This window comes from Choloepus didactylus, assembly GCF_015220235.1.
Source record: "Choloepus didactylus isolate mChoDid1 chromosome 11 unlocalized genomic scaffold, mChoDid1.pri SUPER_11_unloc3, whole genome shotgun sequence".
Lineage (NCBI taxonomy): Eukaryota > Metazoa > Chordata > Mammalia > Pilosa > Megalonychidae > Choloepus > Choloepus didactylus.
Genome location: NW_023637580.1, coordinates 1,590,766 through 1,605,363, shown reverse-complemented (window position 1 = coordinate 1,605,363; position 14,598 = coordinate 1,590,766). Strand labels below are relative to the sequence as shown.

Here is a 14,598-nt window from a genome sequence, read left to right as displayed (position 1 = left end):
ATGGGGGGGGGGAAGAAAGGTAACAAAATAAGGTTTCAGTGGCTAAGAGATTTGAGATAGAGTTCAGAGCCTATCCTAGGGGTTACTCTTATGTAATATTCAGCTAGATATTCCAAATGGCCACCATATACCAAGCCCAAATCGGCAGTAGTCCCCCAAATCCTAAAGAATATATCCAGGCCCCTATCTGAGAGTTTCACTCACTAAGTTTATTTTTCAGAAACTTAAACCCTCCAGAATGCTCCCGTGCCAGATAAGTCCCAAAACCCAGAGGCAACAGCTACCTCAAGAGCGTAAACCAGATGCATCCCCCTTCCCCATAATGTTGACACCCCCTTGTCTATATGAACAGATCAGGTTGGTCCCCAAAGATTGAGACAATGATCAGATGAGAGGGAGAAGTAGCAACAGACAAGATAGGATTTAACAAAGGATTATGAATAGTGAATCTTTATATAATTTTTTTTTTTTTTTGTAGTCTCTAGGGTTTTAGAATTGCTAGAAGGAAATAACTGAAATGGTGGGACTGTAATCCATAACATTTTTTGAAATGTGCTGTATAACTACTTGTTAAATTGTACTTTGAAAGTTACCACTTTTCTCTCTCTCTCTCTCTACATAGATTTCACAATAGGAAATGTTAAAAAAATAAACAAAGGCAAAAAGCACCTTTTACTCTCTTTGCAAATTTGCCCTGCTTTGGCTGGTGTTCTCCTTCAGAACTTAGCCTTCCTATCAAACCAATCACTATGAGGTAAAGGCAAATTGCAGCATCCTCTCTGTCTTATCTGAGCCTTCATGGAGCTGGGGAGGCTCTTCTCCTGAGTCTGTGCTCATTAGAGGCCCCAGGAACTTCCTGTTTCCATTCCACAGCAGTTTGAGTGACTGCCCCCTCTTCTCCCTTTTGAACAATCCTCTTTCCCATTCTGGATACTTCTTCCAGTGCTTAATGCAGGTAATCATTTGCCTGAGGCTGTTTCAACTTTATTGTTTCCCACACTGTCCCAGCTGTCTGCAAGAGGCTTCCCTGTCCTTAGGACAAACTGTTAGGGAGAGCTTGAGACATGTTCCCTGTTCAGTCTCTCAGACTTCCACCTGATTGATTGGCACTGACATACATGCACTCAAGTATGCACACTGGGCCACTCTGCTCCCCCTGCAACAGGGCTAGGGACCCAGCATTGGAGTCCAAGCTGGGCTTTCCCCTCTTTTGAGGAGGGGGTGGAGAAGGGGACAGCAGGGGTGCCAGGAGCTTCTGTTATGGCTTTTGAAGTTGTATTTTCTTAATTTTCAGCACTTATCTGGTTATTGCAGCCCTTTAACTGTTGTCAGTAGTTTTGAGGAAGGTTACCGTGTTTAAGACTCCTCTGCTGGCTTTGTCCCGAGGTCTGTTGGAACATTGGCTTCTCTCAGAGTGGGCCCCAAGTGATCTGCAGTAAATGACCAGTGATGCAGATCTGGGATCGGACCACACTCTCTTGGAGTTTGGAGGGCTAGTTTTTTTATGTTCCACCCTGGTACCTGCAAGCTACCACAGAACCTGAGCACCAGTCCCCATTGATGCTGGCCATGTGACTGGAGGAAGGGGGATGGGAACCACTGTAGTAAGAGTGAAATTCACTGTCCTTTATTGTGATTTACCAGACTCTTCCTGCCATTCCTTCCTGAGTGCAGGTGCCTGCTCTTGCCCTAGACGCAGGAGTTTCAACGTGGTTGATTGAGATAGTTCCTGCCAGTTCAAATGTTTTGGGTAGAGTGATTCCTGGAGCTTTCTTTTCTGCCGTGTTCCCACAATCCTCAAAATATGTGTAATTATTAGAAATGTTTTAGGGCAGAGTTTACACTATAGAAATCCTTATACATATATAAATTATGAAATTCAGGGATGTTACATCTCAATCTGGATGTTACAGATTTTTAATAAAGGACAAGATTTCAGCTACTACTTTCCTAAAATATGAGATTGAGCAAATAGATTTTTCCCAATTCCTTCATTCTATATCTTTGGAGCTTCCAAATCTGATGGGGATTTGGGGACAAGACAGTAGCATTATGACCCATGTACTTCTGCTGTTTCTGATGCAGGGAATTTTCCTGGCTAGATTTGGATATGGGGGCCATTGAGTCTTCCAAATGGAGCAATTACTTGAACTGATCAACTATAATAAAATATATTCATAAGTTGGTTAATTTATATTCAAGTCTATTGGGGGAGATCAATGACTCATTTCTGAGGGAGTGGTATTGCTAGACATCCTAAGTGGCTCAACAAATAAGATTTAGTGCAAATGTACTCAAAGATCAGGTACAGGGTAGAGCAGGAAGGGAGTGAGGAGCCAGAAGACTGAGATGGATTTTGGAGAACAAGTGCTAGTGCATAAATGAAGAATAAGTATATCTGAGAAATTCCAGAGTGGTTTTTCTGTAGTTGGGGAGGAAATTTCAAATTGGGAGTCCTACATTTTGGAATCAGGGTAGGAATTGAAGATCTTTGAACTCAATGGGATATTTAAATATAAAATTCAATAAATTTCTATGTTTAGGATCATGTCATCTGCAAATAGAGAAAGGTTTGCTTCCTTTTCCATTTGGATGCTTTTTGTTTCTTTTTCTTGCCTATTTGCTCTGCCACATAACTTCCAGTACAATGTTGAAGAATAGTTGTGACAGTGGGCACCCTTAGTTTGTTCTGATCTTAGGGGGTGTGATGGTTAGGTTCATGTGTCAACTGGGCCATGTGATGGTGTCCAGTTGTTTGGTTAAGCAAGCACTGGCTTGATGATTACTGTGAGGACATTTTGCGGACTTAAATCATCAGTAAGTTGATTGCACCTTATGGCTGATTACATCTACAATCAACTGAGGAGATTGTCTTCAATGATGAAAGATGTCTCATCCAACCAATTGAAGGCTTTAAAAGGAGACGTGATTTCAGCAGTGTGAAGAGAGAATTTCCATTTCTATTCAGCCAGCCTCTCTTGGGTAATATATTGAAAACCTTCATTGAAGTTCCCAGCTTGCAGCCTGTCCTATGGACTTTGGACCCCATAGTCACATGAGACAACTTTTATAAAAGTCTCATAATATTTACAGATTATCTATCAGTTCTGTTTCCTGACATACACAGGGAAAGATTTTGGCCTCTCACTATTGAGTATAATGATAGCTACAGGTTTTTATAGATTCCTTTCATCATGTTGAGGAAGTTTCCTATTCCTAGTTTTGTGAGTGCTTTTATCAAGAAGGGTTGCTGGATTTGGTCAAATGCCTTTTTCTGCATCAGTTGAGATGATCATGTGTTTTATCCTTTGTTTATTAATGTCATATATTATTTTAATTGATTTCTTGTGTTGAAACACCCCTGTATACCTGGGATGAATTTTACTTGATCATGATGTATGATTCTTTTAACATGCTGTTGGAGTCAATTTAATAGTGTTCTGTCAAGGGTTTTTTTTTGAGGAGTTACAATAAAAATCTTTATTTAGATTTGGTCAGGACAGGTGAGATATGTTGGAGTCACAGAGCAGTACAACATTAACAGGATCAACAGTTAATAAAAACTGAGTATGCATACAAATTTTTTAAACATTCAGTCACTTAAAGAAAAAATGCACATGTGAATGGTGGAAAAAACTCACACTGAATCTACTATAGATTCCATCAAAAAGTCCAACTTTGAGTTGGACTAGTGAGCAAACTTGGCAGTCCTAAACCCACATCTAGTATAACAAATACGAATGTGGCGTAAGTATTACAGTATGAGTAAGAGTGCCTTTACGCAGCACTGGTTCTAAATATGCATAGATTTATACAGACATCTTTGTGTTATACTTTAAGGAAAGATCTCCATTTACAACTTCACATTAAGTCATGTATAAAAATAAGTTGACCCTATGCAAAATGTCCTTTTAGCAATCTTCAAAGTAACTAACTGTTATAATTTCCAAAGTGGCAGATTATTTAATCAAAAAAAAAAAAAAAAAAAAGGAAAAGAAAAGAAATACACCCACAAAAAGGTAAATTGTGACAAAAAGTATGCGTTAATTTTCTAAATAGTATCCTGTCCCAAATTAAATGACACTGTATAAAAATTTGCTGGAAAATATAAAACTGAACTTTGTACATTTACATTTGAGTCCAAGTCATTCTGAGTGTTCAGTTACCACAGTTCAGTTGCCTTTCCCACCTGCTGCTGTCTCCTCTTGAGGGTCGTGATCAGAGTCTATGTCATTTGAGTGTTGTGGGAGAGTCTGTGGGAGAGTCTACACTTTCATACCCCACACTAAGTTGATTTATGTAACTACTACCTCCTCTCCCAGTTTTCTCTTCAGAGCTGTTGGAGAGCTTATTACCATTTCCTGGAGAAGATGGAAAGTCATCTTCAGTTGTGTTCCCCTCCCTATGAAATCCAGACCAGACTCTGATGGGAAGAGGTGCCATTACTTGGTCCATTAGCCAGACAATGGTGGCTTTATTTGTGGCCTCTGCTTGTTCTAGAGTTTCAGAAGATAAAGCCCTGTTGGTACTTGGGGCTGAGACTTGTGACTGTTGTTGGTGCTCGCCAGCTGCTGGCACATCTCCTTCAATTGTTGCTGAGGAACTAGAATGGTACTCTGCATACTTTCTACATTGTCAAGATGAATGGTGAAGTCATTGGATTCATACTGACTGCTTTAAGCTCCTCACTATATTTCTCCTGTAAAGGCAACTCTGCTTCCAGTTGTTCAGTATGTCCCGGGAACAGCTGCCTTCCAAACTCTTGATTCTCCTGGATAAGCATTCTACACACTGCCTTTAACTTTTGGCTGTTTGAAATTGATTTGAATGATTGAGGAAGAACATAGGTCACCCTTGAAAAACACTGCACTTAAATGCTGGGATAAGCTGGAACATTTATTTTTCCACTCATCTTAGGCTCCATTATCACCAAGTGAAAATCTGAGTTGGTGACTCATAGAATGAGCTGACAGAAGAAGACTCACCTCCAGGATTGGATGGAAGCATGAAGAAAAAAATGCCTCATTTATATAAATGATCAAGTGAATTTGCTACAAATGTAGATCACTATACCATTTTCAGCTCATAGAAAGTCTTGCTTGGGCCAGCCCACAGTTCTGACACATTATTTCCCCAGTCTTCTGGCAGCATCCTCTGATGTTGTCCCACATTAGTTTCTACAGCAATATTTAGGGTCAAAATGTCAAAAAGTAACAAATTTCAGATTTCCATGTCAGTAAAGTACAGTTGGAAAAAAGTAGATCTGTTAAAAAATGAGGCACAGTCTTTTCCTTTCACATTGATGAGCACATCAACTATTCATCCAAATCAACTGGTTCTTGACCAGCCCCCACAATTAAAATGTTAAAGTACCACAAAATTATCTAAGTATTCCTTGAACTTTTGAGAAACAACTATTTGACACATTTAATTTAATGTCAAGAGTGGATTACAAAAGGCCCAATGATAGTTCTCTTTCAACATGTGAATGGGGGTTTAATAAATTTCACTGCTGAAAAGAGAATACAGTGAGTCTCATCACTGCCACTATCCTTATACAATCTAGTTGTGACATGAATGTTTTTAATGCTTCAAACAGTTTAAACCTACGGTTTGATACTACACCTTCAAGTTTGTACAGTGTTCAGTAAGATTATCTGCAGTATTAGAACCATTCAAAGAATAAACCATTAATTAAGAGGATAGACATTTAAGGCTCAATCAAGTAATATAGAGCCTAAAACTAAATGATTAAATGTATGAACTACTTATACTGGCAACTATTATTTGATTCAGTAATGATCATTGGAATTTTGTTCTGGGGGAAATAAAACCCTTTAAAGGTAAAATCCACTTTATTGTTTTATATTTTAATTCAATTTTATTGAGGTATATTCACATACCATGCAGTCATACAAAGTGTACATTTAGTTGTTCACAGTACCATTATATAGTTGTGCATTCATCACCAAAATTAATTTTTGAACGTTTTCATTACCACACACACAAAAGTAATAAGAATAATAGTTAAAGTGAAAAAGAACAATTAAAGTAAAAAAGAACACTGGGTCGTCCCCCCCCCCCCGCCGTTTTTTTACTCATCCATCCATTCCCTGAACAAAGGGGATTGTGGTCCATATGGCTTTCCCAATCACATCGTCACCCCTCATAAGCTACATTTTTATACAATCATCTTCAAGATTCAAGGGTTCTGGGTTGTAGTTTGATAGTTTGAGGTATTTACTGCTAGCTATTCCAATTCATTAGAACCTAAAAAGGGTTGCCTGTATTGTGTGTAAGAGTGCCCACCAGAGTGACCTCTCGGCTCCTTTTGGAATCTCTCTGCCACTGAAGCTTATTTCATTTCCTTTCACATCCCCCTTTTGGTCAAGAAGATGTTCTCCATCCCATGATGCTGGGTCTAGATTCCTCCCCGGGAGTCATATTCCACATTGCCAGGGATATTTACTCCCCTGGGAAAATTCACCTTATTGTTGACCCAGAAGTTCAACCAGTTAGCATGAAATCTAGCCTTATTGGCAAAACTGATATACAGTGTCTCTAAGTCACTATGCTCAAGGTTAAGAGTGATGAATATTCCATTTTTATATAATACTGGACAGTGTGCCACAGATTTAAGATTTCTGTTTCTTCCTCTATAGTGTGCCACAGATTTAAGATTTCTGTTTCTTCCTCTATTTTCTTCAAACAGAAATATTTCTCAAGTGTCTGCATGTTCTAGAAGGGAAGTCTCAAATATTTCTTCAAAATTTCTTCATAATAGTCCAATGCCATTGGGCTTCTGAAGCAGGGGGAGGGGAGAGAGATAAAAAGCTGAAACACAAGGTTCATCTGGTAAGTTTTACATTATTCATAACAAGTTGAACAGTATAATAAATACAGCATTTTTGGCTCAAAAAGTCTGAGTCTTGGTGTGGAAATGAGCACTTTGCTGTCTACCACAGCTTTCTCATAGTGGGACTGTCAAGGAAGTCTTGACTGGGGAGTATGATTTGTTTCCCTTCAGGACTAAACTTCAGGCACTCACTTTGGGCTACTTCTAGCCTGTCTTTACCCTGTTCCAGTTCACCTTTCGTTTGTAGGAAAAAAAAGGTTGATTGCTATGTCTACCATTGTTGATCTCCATTGAGCAATTCTAGGTTGCTGGACTTGCTTCAAGAACTACCTTTGAGTAGTGCACTATTTTTTAAATGCAATTTTTTAAAGATATTTTCACACATCATAAAATCCATCCACAGTATGTAATCAGTAGCTCAAAGCATAATTAAGTAGTTGTGCATTCATTGCCACAATAAATTTTAGAAACTTTTCAACTCCCCACAAAATAGAGAAAACCCAAAACATCCTATGCCCTTTATCCACCCCTGCCATGACTGATCACTAGAATTGTTGTGGTACATTTTGTTACTGTTGATGAAATATTAAGGTATTACTGTTAACTGTAGTCCATAGTTAACAATAGGTGCATTTTTCCCATACACCACTCCATTTTATCTCCTTGTAATTGTATCTTACATTTGTTCTAGTTCATGAAAGAAATTTTTTATATTTGTACTGTTAATCACAGTCATCATCCACCACAAGATTCACTGTTAAACAGTCCCATGTTTTAACCTCTGGCTTTCCTTCTGGTGACATACATGACTCTAAACTTCCTCTCTCAAACACATGCACACAAAATTCAGCACTGTTAATTATACTCACACTAATATGCTACCATCACGTCTATCCATTTTCAAATCTTTAAGTTCCAACTAGTTAGAAATTCTGCACATATTAAGCAATCTTCCCCCATTCTCTAGCCCCAGTCTATCTCCTGGTAACCTCTTTCTAGATTCTATGCCTATGAGTTTACATATTGTAATTAGTTCATATTAGTGAGATCACACAATATTTGTAGTTTTGTGCCTGGCTTATTTCACTCAACATACCATTCTCAAGGTTCAACTATGTTGTCTTGTGCTTCAGGACTTCATTCCTTCTTGTTGCTAAATAATATTCCCCGATATGTGTATACCACATTTTCCTTATTCATTCATCAGTTGATGGCCCCTTGGGTTGTTTCCAACTTTTGGCAATTATGAATAATGCCACTATGAACAGCAATGTCAAATGTCTCTCTGCATCCCTTCTTTCACATTTTCTGGGTATATTCTAAGTAGTGGGGTTGTTGGACAATAGCTTTCTGTGGAACTGCCAAATCATTTTCCATAGCAGTTGTACTATTTTACATTTGCACCAGCAGTAAATAAGCATTCCTATTTCTCCACATCCTCTACAACACTGTGGTTTCCTGTTTGTTTAATAATGACCATTTTAATAGGTGTGAAATGGTATTTCATTGTGGTTTTAATTTGCATTTTCCTAAAATATAAGATGAGCATCTTCTTTCTTCCGCAATGAAATTTTATTCAGATGTATTCACACACCATATAATCCATCCAAAGTATAAAATAAATGACTCACAGTGTCATTGTACAGTTGTGTATTCATCACCACAATTTATAACATTTTCATTACTCCCCCCAAATTAATAAAAATTTAAAAAATAAAAATAAGAAAGAAACCCAAACATCCCATACCCATTATCCCCCCTATTATTTATATTCTTTTTTGCCCTTATTTTATTACTCATCTACCCATACACTGGATCCAGGGAGTGTCAATCTCAAGGTTTTCACAATCACACGGTCACACAATAAAAGCTATAAAAATATAATCATTGAGAATCAAGGCTACTGCATTTCATTTCAACAGTTTCGGGTATTTCCTTCTAGTTTTTTGAATACACTAGAAACTTAAAGAGATATCTAAATAATGCATAAGAATAACCTCCAGAATAACCTCCAGAATGACCTTTCTTAACCACTGAAACTTTATTTTGTTTCATTTCTTTTCCCCATTTTGGTCAAGAAGGCATTCTTAGTCCCATGATGCCAGGGCCAGGCTCATCCCTGGGAGTCATGTCTCACATTACTAAGGAGACTTACAGCCCTGAGAGTCATATCCAACATAGCAGGGAGGGTAGTGAGTTAATTTGCAGAGTTGGCTTAGAGATACAGGCCACATCTGAGCAACAAAAGAGGTTTTCAGGGGGTTTTCAGGGGCATTGTTATAAGTTGGTTTAACGTCATCATTGGAGAGATAAGTTTTTGTTGTTTTTTTTTTTTATCATCATTTTATTGAGATATATTCACATACCACACAGTCATACAAAACAAATCGTACTTTCGATTGTTTACAGTACCATTACATAGTTATACATTCATCACCTAAATCAATCCCTGACACCTTCATTAGCACACACACAAAAATAACAAGAATAATAATTAGAGTGAAAAAGAGCAATTGAAGTAAAAAAGAACACTGGGTACCTTTGTCTGTTTGTTTCCTTCCCCTATTTTTCTACTCATCCATCCATAAACTAGACAAAGTGGAGTGTGGTCCTTATGGCTTTCCCAATCCCATTGTCACCCCTCATAAGCTACATTTTTATACATCTGTCTTCGAGATTCATGGGTTCTGGGTTGTAGTTTGATAGTTTCAGGTATCCACCACCAGCTACCCCAATTCTTTAGAACCTAAAAAGGGTTGTCTAAAGTGTGCGTAAGAGTGCCCACCAGAGTGACCTCTCGGCTCGTTTTGGAATCTTTCTGCCACTGAAGCTTATTTCATTTCCTTTCACATCCCCCTTTTGGTCAAGAAGATGTTCTCCGTCCCACGATGCTGGGTCTACATTCCTCCCCGGGAGTCATATTCCACGTTGCCAGGGAGATTCACTCCCCTGGGTGTCTGATCCCACGTAGGGGGGAGGGCAGTGATTTCACCTTTCAAGTTGGGTTAGTCAGAGAGAGAGGGCCACATCTGAGCAACAAAGAGGCATTCAGGAGGATACTCTTAGGCCCAAATATAGGGAGGCCTAGCCTCTCCTTTGCAGCAACCGTCTTCCCAAGGGTAAAACTTATGGTAGAGGGCTCAACCCATCAAACCACCAGTCCCCTATGTCTGTGGTCATGTTAGCAACCATGGAGGTGGGGTAGGCGAATACCCCTGCATTCTCCACAGGCTCCTCAAGGGGGCACTACATCATTTTTTTTCCTTGTTTTTCTTTCTTTCTTTTTTTTTTTTTTAACTTTCCCTTCTTTTTTAATTCAACTGTATGAAAAAAAAAGTTAAAAAGAAAACAAACATACAATAAAAGGACATTTCAAAGAGACCATAACAAGGGAGTAAGAAAAAGACAACTAACCTAAGATAACTGCTTAACTTCCAACATGTTCCTACTTTACCCCAAGAAAGTTACATAATATAGCAACCTTTCTGTGAACTTGTTCCTACTATATCCATCAGAAATTAACAGACCATAGTCATTTCTGGGCATCCCCAGAACGTTAAATAGCTTATCTGTTCTTCTTGGATTATTGTTCCCCCTTCCTTAATTGCTCTCTACTGCTAGTTCTCCTACATTCTACATTATAAACCATTTGTTTTACATTTTTGAAAGTTCACATTAGTGGTAGCATATAATATTTCTCTTTTTGTGCCTGGCTTATTTCACTCAGCATTATGTCTTCAAGGTTCATTCATGTTGTCATATGTTTCACAAAATCGTTCCTTCTTACTGCTGCGTAGTATTCCATCGTGTGTATATACTACATTTTATTTATCCACTCATCTGTTGAAGGACATTTGGGTTGTTTCCATCTCTTGGCAATTGTGAATAATGCTGCTATGAACACTGGCGTGCAGATATCTGTTCGTGTCACTGCTTTCCAATCTTCCGGGTATATACTGAGAAGTGCAATCGCCGGATCGAATGGTAGCTCTATATCTAGTTTTCTAAGGAACTGCCAGACTGACTTCCAGAGTGGCTGAACCATTATACAGTCCCACCAACAGTGAATAAGAGTTCCAATTTCTCCACATCCCCTCCAGCATTTGTAGTTTCCTGTTTGTTTAATGGCAGCCATTCTAACCGGTGTTAGATGGTATCTCATTGTGGTTTTAATTTGCATCTCTCTAATAGCTAGTGAAGCTGAACATTTTTTCATGTGTTTCTTGGCCATTTGTATTTCCTCTTCAGAGAACTGTCTTTTCATATCTTTTGCCCATTTTATAATTGGGCCGTCTGTACTATTGTCATTGAGTTGTAGGATTTCTTTGTATATGCAAGATATCAGTCTTTTGTCAGATACATGGTTTCCAAAAATTTTTTTCCCATTGAGTTGGCTGCCTCTTTACCTTTTTGAGAAATTCCTTTGAGGTGCAGAAACTTCTAAGCTTGAGGAGTTCCCATTTATCTATTTTCTCTTTTGTTGCTTGTGCTTTGGGTGTAAAGTCTAGGAACTGGCCGCCTAATACAAGGTCTTGAAGATGTTTTCCTACATTATCTTCTAGGAGTTTTATGGTACTTTCTTTTATATTGAGATCTATGGTCCATTTTGAGTTAATTTTTGTGTAGGGGGTGAGGTAGGGGTCCTCTTTCATTCTTTTGGATATGGATATCCAACTCTCCCAGCCCCATTTGTTGAAAAGACCATTATGGCTCAGTTCAGTGACTTTGGGGGCCTTATCAAAGATCAGTCGGCCATAGATCTGAGGGTCTATCTCTGAATTCTCAATTCGATTCCATTGATCTATATGTCTATCTTTGTGCCAGTACCATGCTGTTTTGGCAACTGTGGCTTTATAATAAGCTTCAAAGTCAGGGAGTGTAAGTCCTCCCACTTCGTTTTTCTTTTTTAGAGTGTCTTTAGCAATTCAAGGCATCTTCCCTTTCCAAATAAATTTGATAACTAGCTTTTCCGAGTCTGCAAAGTAGGTTGTTGGAATTTTGATTGGGATTGCATTGAATCTGTAGATGAGTTTGGGTAGAATTGACATCTTAATGACATTTAGCCTTCCTATCCATGAACATGGAATATTTTTCCATCTTTTAAGGTCCTCTTCTATTTCTTTTAGTAGAGTTATGTAGTTTTCTTTGTATAGGTCTTTTACATCTTTGGTTAAGTTTATTCCTAGGTACTTGATTTTTTTAGTTGCTATTGAAAATGGTATCTTTTTCTTGAGTGTCTCTTCAGTTTGTTCATTTCTAGCATATAGAAACATTGCTGATTTATGTGCATTAATCTTGTATCCCGCTACTTTGCTAAATTTGTTTATTAGCTCTACTAGCTGTATCGTCGATTTCTCAGGGTTTTCTAGATATAAGATCATATCATCTGCAAACAATGACAGTTTTACTTCTTCTTTTCCAATTTGGATGCCTTTTATTTCTTTGTCTTGCCGGATTGCCCTGGCTAGCACTTCCAGCACAATGTTGAATAACAGTGGTGACAGCGGGCATCCTTGTCTTGTTCCTGATCTTAGAGGGAAGGCTTTCAGTCTCTCACCATTGAGTACTATGCTGGCTGTGGGTTTTTCATATATGCTCTTTATCATGTTGAGGAAGTTTCCTTCAATTCCTACCTTTTGAAGTGTTTTTATCAAAAAGGGATGTTGGATTTTGTCAAATGCTTTTTCAACATCTATTGAGATGATCAATTGATTTTTCCCTTTCGAGTTTTTAATGTGTTGTAATACATTGATTGTTTTTCTTATGTTGAACCATCCTTGCATGCCTGGAATAAACCCCACTTGGTCATGGTGTATGATTTTTTTAATGTGTCTTTGGATTCGGATTGCAAGTATTTTGTTGAGGATTTTTGCATCTATATTCATTAGTGAGATTGGCCGGTAGTTTTCCTTTTTTGTAGCATCTTTGCCTGGTTTTGGTATTAGAGTGATGTTAGCTTCATAAAATGAGTTAGGTAGTGTTCCATTTTCTTCAATGTTTTGAAAGAGTTTGAGTAAGATTGGTGTCAGTTCTTTCTGGAAAGTTTGGTAGAATTCCCCTGTGAAGCCATCTGGCCCTGGGCATTTATTTGTGGGAAGATTTTTGATGACTGATTGGATCTCTTTGCTTGTGATGGGTTGGTTGAGGTCTTCTATTTCTTCTCTGGTCAGTCTAGGTTGTTCATATGATTCCAGGAAATTGTCCATTTCCTCTACATTCTCCAGTTTGTTGCCATATGGTTGTTCATAGTATCCTCTTATAATTTTTTTAATTTCTTCAGGATCTGCAGTTATGTCACCTTTTTCATTCATGATTTTGTTTATATGGGTCTTTTCTCTTTTTGATTTTGTCAGTCTAGCTAGGGGCTTGTCAATCTTGTTGATCTTCTCAAAGAACCAACTTTTGGTGATATTTATCGTCTCTCTTGTTTTTTTGTTCTCTATGTCATTTATTTCTGCTTTAATCCTTGTTATTTCTTTTCTTGTACTTGGTTTAGGATTGGTTTGTTGTTCATTTTCTAGCTTCTTCAGTTGATCCATTAGTTCTTTGATTTTGGCTCTTTCTTCCTTTTTAATATATGCGTTTAGTGCTATAAATTTCCCCCTTAGCACTGCTTTTGCTGCATCCCAAAGGTTTTGGTATGTTGTGTTCTCATTTTCATTCGTCTCTATATATTTAGCAATTTCTCTTGCTATTTCTTCTTTAACCCACTGATTGTTTAGGAGTGTGTTGTTTAACCTCCAGGTATTTGTGAATTTTCTAAGTCTCTGATGGTTATTGACTTCTAATTGTATTCCATTGTGGTCAGAGAATGTGCTTTGAATAATTTCAATCTTTTTAAATTTATTGAGGCTTGTTTTATGTCCCAGCATATGATCTATTCTGGAGAAAGTTCCGTGAGCACTAGAAAAGTATGTGTATCCTGGTGATTTGGGATGTAATGTCCTGTATATGTCTGTTAAATCTAATTCATTTATCAGATTGTTTAGGTTTTCAATTTCCTTATTGGTCTTCTGTCTGGTTGATCTATCTATAGGAGAGAGTGATGTGTTGAAGTCTCCCACAATTATTGTGGAAACATCAATTGCTTCCTTTAGTTTCTGTCATGTATTTTGTGGCACCTTGATTGGGTGCATAGACATTTATGATTGTTATTTCTTCTTGTTGAATTGCCCCTTTTATTAGTATGTAGTGGCCTTCTTTGTCTCTCAAAACATCCCTGCATTTAAAGTTTATTTTATCTGAGATTAATATTGCTACACCTGCTTTCTTTTGGCTGTAGCTTGCATGAAATATTTTTTTCCATCCTTTCACTTTCAATTTCTTTGTGTCCCTGTGTCTAAGATGAGTCTCTTGTATGCAACATGTTGATGGTTCATTTTTTTTTTATCCATTCTGTGAATCTGTATCTTTTAATTGGGGAGTTTAATCCATTTACATTCAACGTTATAACCGTGAAGGCATTTCTTGAATCAGCCATCTTATCCTTTGGTTTATGTTTGTCATATATATTTTTCCCCTCTCTCTATTAATATCCTTTATTGTACCCATACCGAACCTCTTTAGTACTGAACCTTTCTCCAAGTCTCTCTGTCCTTTCTTTGTTTCTCTGTGTGTAGGGCTCCCTTTCGTATCTCCAGTAGGGCAGGTCTCTTGTTAGCAAATTCTCTCAGCATTTGTTTGTCTGTGAAAAATTTAAGCTCTCCCTCAAATTTGAAGGAGAGCTTTGCTGGATAAAGAAT

The 14,598-nt window shown here is 37.9% G+C and overlaps 1 protein-coding gene and 1 pseudogene across 1 annotated transcript in view; one reads left to right on the top strand and one right to left on the bottom strand.

Annotated features, from left to right (window-relative positions):
* The window catches only part of LOC119524630, a 204,590-nt gene that overhangs the window by 43,872 nt on the left and 146,120 nt on the right, over window positions 1–14,598 (top strand). The window lies entirely within an intron of this gene.
* LOC119524619 overlaps window positions 4,052–14,598 on the bottom strand; it is a 28,824-nt pseudogene continuing 18,277 nt past the window's right edge.